This window comes from Diabrotica virgifera, chromosome 2 (assembly GCF_917563875.1).
Source record: "Diabrotica virgifera virgifera chromosome 2, PGI_DIABVI_V3a".
NCBI classification, from domain to species: domain Eukaryota; kingdom Metazoa; phylum Arthropoda; class Insecta; order Coleoptera; family Chrysomelidae; genus Diabrotica; species Diabrotica virgifera.
In genome coordinates, this window is record NC_065444.1 from 229,233,557 (window position 1) to 229,248,143 (window position 14,587).

Below are 14,587 nucleotides of genomic sequence, written 5' to 3' on the forward strand. Positions count from 1 at the left end.
TTGCGATCTTCATTTGTTAAATTTGCAATTTTTAATGATTTTTAATTTTGCAGCTTAGAATATTGATTTTAGAAAAAACCTTTTTTATAGAAAGTTGTACTAAATTAAAAACCTACAATTTGCGGTATGGTAAGTTTAATTTAGTTAATTGGTTATTGCAAAACAGCCTGCGAAAAGTCCAAAATTGCCGTTTTTTACAATTGCATTATTTATTGTACAGATAATTTTTTTTTATTTTTTAAAGCTTTAAAATGAAGATCTTTCAATTCCAAATATAAAAAAAATTGTAAAGCCAGATTAACGAATTTGTTGCTTAGATATTATAAATTGTTTATCCCAAGAGGTCAAATGTCGAAGGCAATAACTTTTTGAACAAAAATCGTAGAAAGTTGGTGAAATATCTAATCTCCTTCTAAAGAGTTATATTTTCATATCCTGATGTAATAAATGCGTAAAACATTTTTAAACCTCTAATTTTTGGGTTTGAAAATAAGGGGCAAATTTCGTTATAAACATTTAGAGATGAAGCGGCCCTGTACATCCTATTAGTTTTTAACTTACAGATTATTGTTGCTAAAGATGAAACGAAGATTTATAAGGAAATAAAAAATTTCTACGACCAACTGAAGCCGAGATAATTTTTGGGTTTGCAAATAAGGGGGCAAATTTCGTTATAAACATTTAGAGCTGAAGCGGCCCTGTACATCCTATGAGTTTCTAACTTACAGATTATTGTTGCGGAAGACGAAACAAAGATTTATAAAAAGATAAGAAATTTCTACAACCAACTGAAGCCGAGATAATTGTTTTTTTTAATCGTAGTGCCTTTATTTATAATAATTATGAAATTACATATTTTACAGTCATTGACTAAAGAAAGACTATATTATCTTAAAATAAAAATTATTATAAAATATAATTACATTTAATTATTAAAAATTATTTTTAAAATCGGTGCTTTTGCGAGCGGACGAATTTTGCAAACCGCCCGGCTCGCTTCAAATCCGCACGATCGGAAAATTTTTACGTAACTTATATTACATTTTGACCGAAAACAATTTAATAATATTACCATTATAATATACAGTCTATTTACCACTGTTTTTGTTTTTCTTGATACTCTTTTATATGTGAAATCCAAAACGAATAGCCACTACAAGAAGAAAAAGTTTTATATTGTATATTATAGTAAGAAGTAACATTATTATTATTATATTTATATAATAATAGAAAAATTAAAAATATAGTCATATATTTCATATCTCTGTATCATTTTTGTAATATTATTTCTTCAGAAATGAAATTTCACATATAAAAGTTTATCAAGAAAAACAAATACAGTGGTAAATAGACTGTATATTATAATGGTAATATTATTAAATTGTTTTCTGACAAAATTTAATACAAGTTACGTAAAAATTTTCCGAGCGCGCGGATTTGAAGCGAGCCGGGCCATTTGCAAAATTCGGCCGCTCGCAAAAGCACCGATTTTAAAAATAATTTTTAATAAATAAATGTAATTATATTTTATATTAATTTTTATTTTAAGATAATATAAGTCTTTCTTTAGTCAATGACTGTAAAAGAATTTCTTAATTGTTATAAATAAAGGCACTATGATTTAAGAAAAAAATAACAATTTTCTCGGCTTCAGTTGGTTGTAGAAATTTTTGAAGTTCTACTTCTTTAGGCGCGATTGAGATTGAGGGTGAATTTATATTGATCTGCGCGCCTGCGCACACCGACAGTATGGTATTAGTCGTTATACGGGCTCTGATTGGGTGTTGAAATTATCTGTCAAAAATAAATAATTGTTCAATATGAAGGTAAACAAATGTATAATATATTAGTTTTATTGTTGTGAGGACAGAAACAAAAAAGTTTATAATTGTAGTGACATTTAAATAGTTTTCAAAAGCACAGGTACGTAATAATTGTAAATGTATCATAGGTACCTACCTATTTGAACCTACCAAAATACATAGTATGTAATACTTTTATTTACATAATTTGATTACCATCAAAATTTCTATCAATGTTCACTTAATATATGTTTTTCTTACTCTATGTTTTGTTGTATTTTTTCAATTCTAAATCATTTCAATTCAAAATCAAAATAATTTAATTTAATTCAAAAATGTCAAAAGCTTAATCCCTTTAGTTAGTCGATCTTCGCACATAATGACACATTGCCTCCGTGGCGAAGCGTTTAAGGCGAATGAACCCCAATATACCAACCGCGCTGATAGCTGGTTCGAATCCCAATAAAAACTTTTATTTTTTTATTTTTTTTTATACATTTTATGATTGTAAGTATATTTATTATATAATTTTATTTTCAGCAAATACGTATTTAGTTAAAAAATTTTCCGACAATTAATGTTCAGAAATCATTTGTGGCATTTTTAATGTGTTTGTGTGTGTTTTATTATTTTATTATTTTAATTTTTGGCACTGTTTTAATAAAAAGGTTTGAGAAGCAGTAAGTATAAATTAGTTTAATATTTAAATAAAATATAAATAAAAAGTATATTAATTTCGTTTAAATCATATAATAGAAGTATAACTTCTTACGTGCGTACAAAGTACAAACACATTCTTTTTTATTTTTTTATAAATCTTCGTTTCGTCTTCAACAACAATAATCTGTAAGTTAGAAACTCATAGGATGTACAGGGCCGCTTCAGCTCTAAATGTTTATAACGAAAATTGCCCCCTTATTTTCAAATCCAAAAATTATCTCCGCTTCAGTTGGTCGTAGAAATTTTTTATTTTTTATAAATCTTCGTTTCATCTTCAGCAACAATAATCTGAAGTTAAAAAATCATAGGATGTACAGGCCCGCTTCAGCTCTAAATGTTTATAACGAAATTTGCCCCCTTATTTTCAAACCCAAAAATTAGAGGTTTAAAAATGTTTTACGCATTTATTTACATCAGAATATGAAAATATAACTCTATAGAAGGAGATTGGATGTTGCACCAACTGTCTACAATTTTTTTTCAAAAAGTTATAGACCTCGACATTTGACCTCTTGAGAAAAACAATTTATAAGATCTACGCAACAAATTCGTTAATCTGGCTTTACAATTTTTTTTTTATATTTGGAATTGAAAGATCTTCATTTTAAAGCTTTAAAAAAATAAAAAAAGTTATTTGTTCAGTAAATAAAGCAATTGTTAAAAACGGCCATTTTGTACTTTTCGCAGGCTGTTTTGCAATAACCAATTAACAAAATTAAACTTACTATACCTCAAATTGTAGGTTTTTTTAATTTACTACAACTTTCTATTAAAAAGATTTTCTCTAAAATTAATATCCTAAGCTGCAAAATTAAAAATCTTTAAAAATTGCAAATTTAACAAATGAAAATCGCAAAAAAAGCGCAAAATATTTTTGGTTACATTCTAGTAGAAGTTATTCCTGGCATCGTCCTTTACAACACCTGATAGGTTTCAAAAATTCCTCAATTATTTCCTGAAATCGACCTATTTTTCACCCACAGCCTGGGGTAAATAGCCAAGAATACCTAGCTACTGGCTTTCACCCAGACGACTCGGGTTCAAATCCTGGCCCTGAAAATCTTTTTTATTTTTAAAATTGACATTTTGATTTGAAAAATAATTATTTTTTGATAATATTACGTTTTTATATTTATACGACAAAATAGTTTCTTATAGAATCGTAAACTTTGCATTTGATCATATATATTCAGCTGACGCTTCTTTCGTACAAGCTAAAATTCATAAATTAAAAGTTTTTACTTTTTAATCTTTGCCAAACTACATAGTTCAAGAATATTCTTTTATTATTAACTAGCTGACCCGGCAAACTTCGTACCGCCTTAGAACTAAAAAATAATGTTTAAGAGTTAAATACCTAAAAATTACCAGAAAGCCAAAGAATACTCAAAAATATTGCATATGCTTTCTTTTTTCTGATAAACAATATTGTTTTTGTGATGTCTGCGTAAATAATGATTACTTACAGTAGGAAAAATGAAAGAATACCCTTGAACAAACATGTAAAACACGCTGTATTTTCCTGTCACCGTGTCATACAAAAAATTTGCCAGCGCAAGTACATGTAATAATTATTACATGTACTTGCGCTGGGCAATTTTCTTTGTGACACGGTGACAGGAAAATACAGCGTGTTTTATATGTTCGTTCATGGGTATTCTTTCATTTTTCCGACGGTAGATTGGTCGTATTAACTCAGAAACCTTTCCAGGTTCATGTAGGTACAACAACTTTGCTTGAGGTCATCAGATTATGATCATGCATAGTTTATGATTCGATAAGGGGCTTACAGACAAAAATTCATTTTTATATATTATAGAGAATAAGGAAATATTTAGATTAATAAGGGGTTGGTGATAAAAAAGTGAAAAATTATGGTCCAAAAAAATCTAAAAAATGGGGTAGGAGGCAACCCCCTTTTTCATTTTGATTGGTCGTACTAACTAAGGAAGCTCTAGGGGATTATGTACAACAACTTTGTTTATTAAGGAGGTCAATCATAATAATATGATCAAATGCATACCTATTGTTCGTCCGCTATAACTTTTCCCATTTGTCACGATTTATTTTCAACCAAATTAAGTCAAAACATAAAGTGAAATGTACGCCGATGTGTGTAGTATATAGTATACAGTATACAAAATGTATAAACACATCGACGTTCTTTCACTTTAAGTTTTGACTTAATTTGTTTGAAAATGAATCGTAACGCATGGGAAAAGTTATAGCGGACGGACTTACGATTCTATAAAAGACATAGGTACAGACTTTTTTATATTGTGTCGTATAAATAGTAAAAACGTGGTATTATCAAAAAATAAATATTCTTCAAATCAAAATGCCAATTTTAAAAACAAAAAAGATTTTCAGGGCCAGGATCTGAAACCGAGTCGTCTGGGTGAGAGCCAGTAGCTAGTAGACAAGGCGAAAACGGCGGGTTCGTTGGGAAAAATATTCCCATGAGATTTTTTTGCATAATTACATTCGTGAGACATCCCAGAATAAGGTGCAAGAAGTCGCCCACGTGAAAAGTGGGCCAAATTTTAAAAAAAAATTTTTTTTTAATCAAATTGCAAAAATCAATATTTTTGGCCCGGTAATTTTTTGTAGGTTTTTTGGACCATTCTGGATAAAAAAGTTCTTCTATAATTTTTCTCTAAAGTTGATCGTTTTCGAGTTATAAGCAATTTAAAATTGAAAAAACGTAAAATGACGATTTTCAAGGCTTAATAACTCGCTTAAAAGTTATTATTATGAAAGTCAGAAAGTGACTAAATCAAAGTTTAATGCCCCCCCTACAAGATCCCAAAAAATTTTTGTCATTATTTTATTACTAAGCTGTTATTTTTAAGTAATAATATTGAGCGCCATGCACGTGGTAGCCGACCGTAAATGCTGAGTGCGAGAGAGATGCCACTCCGGCAGTCCAAATGTGCATCTTACTTGCACTCACATTTACGGCCGCGTACCACGTGCATGGCGCTCAATATTATGACTTAAAAATAACAGCTTATTAATAAAATAATGACAAAAATTTCTTCTAGATCTTGTAGGGGGGGGGGGGGTATTAAACTTTGATTTAGTCGCTTTCTGACTTTCATAATAATAACTTTGTAATGATATACCGATATGCTGAACACGCCTCGACACTGGGAACCGAGCGATTCTCTCAATTCGTGCAGATGCCCCCACCGAGTTCCACCTCTCCGAACCAACACCGGCAGATTGATATTTAAGAGCACCGCAAGCGACGATCCGTCAGTCCTGAACGACCGTTCTGGGCCTCCATAACCAGCCAAGCGAAGTGAGCGAGGCACGCCGACCTGAGTCGCGACGTGCACTGTTTTGAGGTGATTCGTACACTTAGGCAGACCAACTCGAGACGAGACGCAAGGTGTACCGAAGTGAGGTAATTTGCGACTCGTAATTCAACGGAGGCAAGCGTAGTGAGCCAGTCCCGATAAATATATATTTGAATACCGCTGTTAATTTTGTTCTTCTGTTACAGACGCCCATCCGGAGGAGGACTTCGCTGGGACGAAATAGAATATTAAATTATTATTTTGCCTTATATTGTACATAATTTAGAATTAATAGATTTGCTTTGTTTTCAACCTGTGTTTTACTGATTCTGTCGTCCTGAAAGAACTACCACGTTACAAATTTGGCGCCCGAGCAAAAATTAGAATATACGCAAGTAAACGTCGTTACTCGACGCCCGGATAATACCAAAAATGCCGACAGATAAAGACACAGACTCAGTATCAGGTGCCACGATGGGTACGTCATGGATAAATCGTCTTTACAAAGAGGACTTACAGCGCGACGCCGAAAGGTGCGGATTGGATTCCAAAGGAACCGTCGACGAGTTAAGGTTAAGACTCAGAACCTTTTATGAGGATCGCGGGGAAGCGACAGGAACAATCCCAAAAATCAATACTTCCAAGGAAGCCGAAGCACTGACACACTGACCCAACAAATTTCATTAATCAGAAACCAATTACAAGACTTAACAATGACAAAACAAATGAGGCAATCAGATTTGCTAAATCAAGTACGGAGGTGAAACACACACTTCGACAAGAAATATTCGGAGGCAGTAGACTTCATAGAAAGGATAGACGAATTAAGCCTAGCTTACGAGGTCGATAAGCAAGATCTGCTAAAAGCATTACCAGAATTGTTAGGAGACCATGCATTGTTATGGTACCGAAACAACAACAGAAATTGGGATTCATGGACGGACTTCATCAAAGATTTTAAGAAAGCTTTCTATCCCAGAGAATATTTACTACAGCTAGAGGAGCAAATCAGAAACAGGAAGCAAAAGAAAAACGAACCAGTGGATAGATACATCACGGATATTCAAACGACCGAGTACGACAAATTGTCCGTCGGACAAATTAAACGAGTTATTAAGCCTTGAAAATCGCCATTTTTCGTTTTTTTTTTCAATTTTAAATTGCTTATAACTCGAAAACGAACAACTTTAGAGAAAACCAGAAAACCTACAAAAAAATAGTTCGGGCCAAAAATTTTGATTTTTCAAATTTGATTTAAAAAAATCTGGCCCACTTTTCACGTGGGCGACTTTTTGAACCCTATTCTGGGATGTCTCACGAATGTAATTATGCAAAAAATCTCATGGGAATATTTTTCCCAACGAACGCGCCGTATTCGCCTTGTCTATAGGTAATCTTGGCTATTATACACGTAAGTCACGGAGATAAATATTTGACATATAAGTTGTAGCGTTTTTCTATCAAGTTTCACATTTTACCTTTTCTTGGCTAAAATCCCCGGTTTTGGGCCAGCTGGCACATCATTTGTTAATAAACTTTGGAACACCTAACTAAATATAAAGAAATCAGCCATGCTAAAATGCTCCGGTCGAATTTGACACTACCTCCCGGGCTAATAGGAAAGAATGAGGAAAATGAGTAAAGAAAGAACCGGAAACCCAATCAGACGAGTGAGAGAGCAAAAGAAAATGAGGAGAAGAAGAATAGGAGAAGAGTGTTAGAATTGTTGCATTATAAATAATAATTAAATAAAATAATTTAAATAAATGTTCATAAATAAATTTTAATAAACAGAAATATGAAAGTTATTGTAAAATAAAAATTTCTTAAATGATATAAAGATAAAAATATGTAAATTTTCGTGTGCGGCATTATAATGACATTCTCAAAACGACACGACATGAGGGTTGCTATTCGCGTGGAACAAGTCTTTACGAAAACATATCTTGACGTGGGTGTCGAAAAGCATTAGCTGTAATCAAATTTTCAAAACGGACAGCTGTCCCTGTGACGTTTTAGTCTAAAAATTGTTAATGTATAACATGCATCAAAATTAAAGCAGTTAGATATGCCTGAAGAAGCAAATTCATGCATTTATTATTTTGGAATATTCGCAATTGTATTTCTATTAATATACTTTTTTAAAAGAATTATTTGGCCGTAATGGGTAAGTTTAATCCTTTTTTTTAACTTAGTGCTTATTTAGAATCCTCTTCTTCTTTAAGTGCCATCTTCGCGACGGAGGTCGGCACTCACCATAATAATATTCGGACTTTAGAGGCGATTGCTCTAAAAAGTTCATTGATGTACATCCTTATCATTCTCTCAGGGTTGCGCAGCCACGATATTCTGCGTCTTCCTATGCTTCTTTTTCCGTTAATCTTTCCCTGCATCTGCATAATCAATTGGAGCAATTTTTATCTCTCTCCATCTGTAATATGTCCGAGATATTTTCAGAATTCTTCTGTACACCCACAGCTCGAATGATTCTAGTTTTTTCATTGATGCAGCATTCAAGGTCCAAGCTTCCATTCCATAAAACAAAGCCGAGAAAACGTAGGATCTAGCCAACCTAACTCTTAGCTTCAATTTCAAATCTCTTGTGCGGAGCACTTTTCTCATTTTTTTAAATGTGCTCTAGCCTTTTCTATTCTGATTTTGATTTCGTCTAAGTAATCTCCTCTGGAGTTAACAATTTTTCCAATGTATGCTTATTTGTCGACTCGTTCGATATTGGATCCGTTTTTGAAGAGATTTTCAATATTCTCATAAACTTTGTCTTCTTGACGTTCATTGTTAGCCCGTATCCTTGTTCGCTATTCTGACAGCCAGCCTCTGAAGATCGCCAACATTTTCAGCTAAGATGACAGCGTCATCCGCACCTCTAGTGTTGTTAATGGGAACTCCATTTAACTTTATTCCAGCTGTTTCACGCTCAAGAGCTTTTTTCAAGATCTCTTACGACTAGGCATTAAAAAGAATTGGCGACAGCACGCATCCCTGTCTCATTTCCCGTCTGATTTTAATTTCCTCTGACAGTTGATCGCTAACACGTACTTTTGCTCGTTGCTTATAGTATAAATTCGATATTATTTAAAATACCAAATGAAAAGTTCACTTTATTTTTAATAATTGATTTTTCATTCATTGTTACATATTAAATTTCACTCAAAATAAAAATATAAATGTGCAATAAATAGCAGTGAATTGGTGGAAATATTAAACTAGTTTATTGGGCATAGAGCAAAACAAGATTTTTTTGGTAGAAATCTCAACCATCTACATTAAAAGGCGGTAGTTTGTATGGTAAAAGTACCCAATGTTTTTGCTTTTTTCACATATGCTATATGCAGTTCCAATGGGTGCGTCACGCACTACCTAATGAATATTTTTATTAGGCTGCTCTATGATACCATAAAAGAGCATATTATTATGTATGTTGGAACATTTTAATTTCGATAAATTAATGGAGAGTTAACTGGATATAAATATTAAATTTGTGTTTGATTTAGTACGTCCTAGGTTTTTATGCCCAATTAATTTATATTACTATTATTATTATTTAGATCTTCTGGCTTTACCGAAAGTGGAGTAAAACTTCCTTGTTTTAAATATACTGTGTTCCTCTGTGTGTTACTATTTTCCTCTTCTTGTGCCACTCCTATCGGAGATTGGAAATCATCAAGGCTACCCTGACTTTGTTTACAGCTGACCTAAAAAGTTCATTAGTGGTGCAGTGTGTTACTATGGATTTCAATAAAACGATTCTCGAGGGTTCTCTCGATAAAAGGAAAAGCTACCTTACGATATATGACCAATTTTATTTTAAAACAGTACCGATTTGACACACTGTACCTTTGTAAATAATAATACTGCGAACATTTTTTTGGTGTAGTTTTTTTAATGTTTTCTGTATTATGGAAACTTTAACATTTTGTGGATGGAATAATATTTATTAAATGTGGTTCAAAACGCGAACTTCAAAATTTATCAAATTTCTTAAATAGATCGTTTTATGTATTATGTATGCCGTTATTAGAAACAATTGAAGACCTAAGTAGAAGAAGGGTGTATGTTACAAAGCCTACCTTTTGTGATAATATGGGCAGTTAAAATTTTTATTCGTCTACTTTTATTATGAAAATATTGTTTGTGTTAATTGGCTTTATTTGTATTGCTATAAGCATTCCTTTACATATTTTATAATGTTGATAATTTGTTTTTATTTTTAGTATTTTTTCTAAAAATTAATAAAAACTGTACATACCGCCTTCTTCCATTAATTTTAGTTTGTATAACTATCCTTTATATGAATGGATGAGAAGGGGGTATGTTGCATGAAATAATACTCTATAATCAGTTTTACAGAAATTTATGTAATTGAACAAAAAAAATCTTCTTTTTTATGTGCCGTACTCGATTATCTAGCGTTGGCTATTAAATTGGCTATAGTAATTTTGTTGATGGCAGTTCGAAAAAGGGATGCAGAGGATCTGTTAAACCATTTTCACAGGTTTCTAACACATTACGGCCTTCTTCGACCTGGCCCTATTTCTTCCGTCTACCTGGCCTTGTATTATTAAATGGAGTACATTATACAGAGCGAGTCTTATATATTAAAAGCCTCAATTAGCTCGGAAACGGCTTGCACGTTTTTTTATGGATTTTGGTCGATAAGGGTTTTCTAATGCGGACAATACTATAGTGGTAATTATATTGTTCTCAGATCATCCGTTTTTCTAGAAATCTAATGAACTTTCTTATTTCAAATGGAACAGCCTGTATATTTTTTGCGTTTTGAAGTCCTTAAGAAATGCTAATTATTTTTCGTGTTATATTCCCTATACATAAATGCCATTATTTCGAAGTTATTGCTACATTTATTTAATAAAAAGTTGTAAACAAATTATAAAAATTATTTTTTTCGGCCCAGGTAGACATTATTTTTAGGTTCTTTTGATCATTGGAAACAAAAACAGACTTTTGTAATTTTTCTCCAAAGTTAATCATTTTCGAATTATAAACAATTTAAACCTGAAAAAACCGAAAAATTTTCATACCTCCTTCTTCCATTTAAGAATCGTATTTTACATGTTACGTACCACCTTCATCCACTAGAATATCTCTTATTAAGCTCTTTAGAGAGACAGTATTAATGTCATATAATAGTGAAGTTACATACCGCCTTCATTCACTAAGAAACTCAAAATTTTAGAAAATGTGACATACCCCCTTCTTCCACTTAGGTCTTCAATTATTATTCCTTAAGTTTTGTTAACCACCTTCTATAAGATAATTCAGATATTTACCTTTTAATGTTTGTGTTTTTAATTATTATTTTTGTATAACGTGCCAGAGAAATTTTAGAAATAACTTAAAAATAAGGCTCTTTTGGCCACTTTTCCTTCGGCAACTTGCTCCATTGACCAGATTTACAAATGTGTGAAAGGCTTCTAAATTCTTTACGAGAATGGCTCTATTGTCAGTGTAATTAATATTCGTATGTATCTCTCCGCCGGTCCTTTCTCTCAACTAAAGACTTCCTCAAAATTTTTTCGAAGTCTACATATTATAGTGGAAATACCAAATAAAATCACTGCCTTGCCATACTCCACATACTACTTATACTTCAGAAATAGAAACCTCAAAATAAACATATTGTAACAAGAAATTGTGGTTAATTGCCAATTAACATGTCATTAGTTTGTTGTAAATTAAAATTGTATTTTGTATTATTATTTTAATGTATTTCTTTCTTTGTTTTAGGTCTCCTCATAACTCAAAACTGAGTTATACAAAAAATGTAAATAATAATAAACACTTATACGTTTCCGAATATCCTGTAATGTAAAATAATAAAATAATTAATTTTATTTGTCGTATTTTAGAATTTGATTTGTTTAATAAAACTTAATGGTAAAATATTATGTATATTGCAATATTGAATAGTGGATAATTTGTCTAATGCCACTTGCTGTGAACTGGCCTTCTTTAAAATTGTATTAGTCCAAATAATGGAAAATGAAGCAGCGGAAGATCCATAGCATTTACGCCGCCAATTTCTTAGTGATAAATTTGCAACCAGAATTCTGTCCAAAAAAATGTTATTACATACCTTCAAGACCTACATGATCTATCAGTTTTAGACCTTACTCATAGTTACTGGAGAACTAAAAAATCTATACCTTTGGTAGAAAGTTATCTAAGTATGGTAAAGTACAATGCAATTATCTATGAAAACCAAAATTCCGCCTTACTGAGTGAAATGACAAAAACATTATTTTCTAACAAGGTTAAAACATGTTATTTAAATTCACATTTACCGCCAAATATGTTTGATATACTAAGAGAAAAATGGTCATATTTTCAGTACATATTTACCAATGGGTCAAAAGACGCAAATGGGACGGACTGTGCAGTGTTCCAAGAAAATAAAAATTACCATGATTAGTATAGCTTACCCATTGAATGCTCAATATACACAGCAGAAATGATAGCAGTAAGGCACTCTGCCGAAACTTCTGTAGTCACATAGTTGTAATAAATTTTGTGGAAGTATCGAAAAAAAGGTTTTCAGTGTTTTATTGTTAGGTAGCAGTAATGTTTGCTCTACAGTATGTACTACTGAATCCAACTAGCAATTATGTTATATTTACTGACAGTAAAAGCGTGGTGGACAGATTTTTTAGTAACATTCAAACAGTCAAACACATAAACCACATTGAACTGAGTATTCTTAAAACTCTGTTTGAAACTATACAATTAGGAGTAAATGTAACAATTGCTTGGATTAAGGGTCATTCGGAAATAAAAGGCAATGAAATAGTTGACAATTTTGCTAAATCAGCTTATAATAATATGATCGGAGGAAAAATAAACAAAAATTTAATTCCAGCTTCAGATATTGATACTTTTAGCAGAAAAAAACTTAAAAATAATTAGCAATTGTATTACAGAGAATGTAATACTGGCTCAATATTGCTTATTGTAACCCTAGGATATCCTCACGAAGATGGTTTTACAGAGAATATAATATACATTTTATAAAAACTATTAATCGGCTGAGAGCAAATAATGCTCTTACGCCATCTTGCATACATAGAATCGGCTTGTCAGATACTCCCAATTATTGTACTTGTGGCAAAATCAGAGATCTAACACATGTCATGTCATAATTAATTAGAATGTCATTTACACATAAATAATATAAACGACCTATATAGTCCAGCAAATGAATCATTTTGGCTCGCAATTTTTTCGTCCAGCATGTCACAGAAGGTAGGGAATAGTCCAGAGATCATTTTCTATATCATGCCGCTGTACACTAAAACCTTGGGGGTGGTTGCCACCCCATCTTGGGGGTGGGAATTTTTTATTACATTTTATCCATGTAAATGGATGTAAAAAGTAATTCTAAAAAAGAAGTTTTTTACATTTTCTTCGTAAAACTAATATTTTTGAGTTTTCCGCGGTTGAAAGTAACAGATTTTCAACGAAAAAATCCACCTTTTTTGAGTGTTTTTTGAGAATAACTCGAAAAATATGAATTTATTTAAAAAAACTGTAGATACAAAAATTGTATATTTTAGTATCACAAATCAAATTCTTTTTCTATAATATTTTAACGACCACTACGAACTGAGATACGGCATGTTAAAAGTTATCTTTTTTCGTCAAATTTATAATTTGAAATATTCAAACCCAAATAATGGGAAAACTTTGCATTTTTCGAGGAAAGCTTACATAATCTTTTTTCAAGTGTTCAATTAGGTCTTTTAAAAAAATAATAAAAAGTTTTTAGCATAAAAATTGAGCGGCTTATGATTAAAAAATATCAGTACCTGCTATTCTCTACGAAGAAATTAGTAAAAACAACCCCTTAACTACCCTCCTAATTAAAAATTGGTCTTCACCTTTCTATAATTCCATTTATATTTGCATTATAAATACACCCAAAAAGTTTACCCTATCTAGAAGGCCTAAGTTTAGAAACATTGGAGTTTAAAAAAATGGATTTTTGACAATTTCGTATTTTTTACATTTTCTTCAAAATGTCTCCGAAACTACTGGAGATACGAAAAAATGATAGACTACTACATGGTAGCTTTTTTATAACTAAAATTTTCTTGTGCACACATTTTCATTACAGTGAATAGTTAGCAAGATATAACTGGTTAAATCCTCTTACGAGCAAACACCCCTTAATTCGAGCCTTTTAAACTCACCCCAATTAAAAACTAAGGGATCTTATGGAATTTAATTTACATAGTTTTATAGCTCTTCAAAAATCCTACAAAATCGTTTTTGAAAAAAATTTTATCGCCAAAAATGAATGAGCTATGTTTATAAAACGGATTTTTGTTTTCGAAAAATTTGAATAGTCCGCTTATATAACATTTTCAATGTATAGGTATAATACCACAGAACCGGTTCGAATACTGGAAGATGACTAAAGAACTATTTGTATTTGTACATATTTGTAAATTAGTATTTTTGTGTAAATAAATGTTTTTGTAATTCTTTAATTCTACTTTTTTTTCTGTATAGAGATCTATTAAATTATCTATTTACAAAAATTGCAATTTTATTAAGGGTGGTTTTTAAGGGTTGAAATATTATGGTATTATATCCTTTAGCATAAACCAATCATCATTTAACCAATCAAAACCAAATTTTACCCATATTAAAATTTATAATATTTTTATATAATTTTTGAAAATAAGGGGTAGTTTACACCCCTAAAAATTATCAACGCCCTTGAGC

General features: G+C 31.4%; 2 long non-coding RNA genes across 2 annotated transcripts; both read left to right on the forward strand.

Moving 5' to 3' along the window:
- The first annotated feature begins 5,848 nt into the window (after positions 1–5,848).
- LOC126880462 (uncharacterized) lies at positions 5,849–6,136 on the forward strand. The gene is made up of 2 exons (XR_007696596.1): positions 5,849–5,968; positions 6,031–6,136. It is a non-coding gene; the product is annotated as an uncharacterized LOC126880462 (long non-coding RNA).
- A 1,581-nt stretch (positions 6,137–7,717) lies between these two features.
- Positions 7,718–11,706, forward strand: LOC114339737 (uncharacterized). The gene is made up of 2 exons (XR_003653965.2): positions 7,718–7,991; positions 11,591–11,706. It is a non-coding gene; the product is annotated as an uncharacterized LOC114339737 (long non-coding RNA).
- The last annotated feature ends 2,881 nt before the right edge of the window (positions 11,707–14,587 follow it).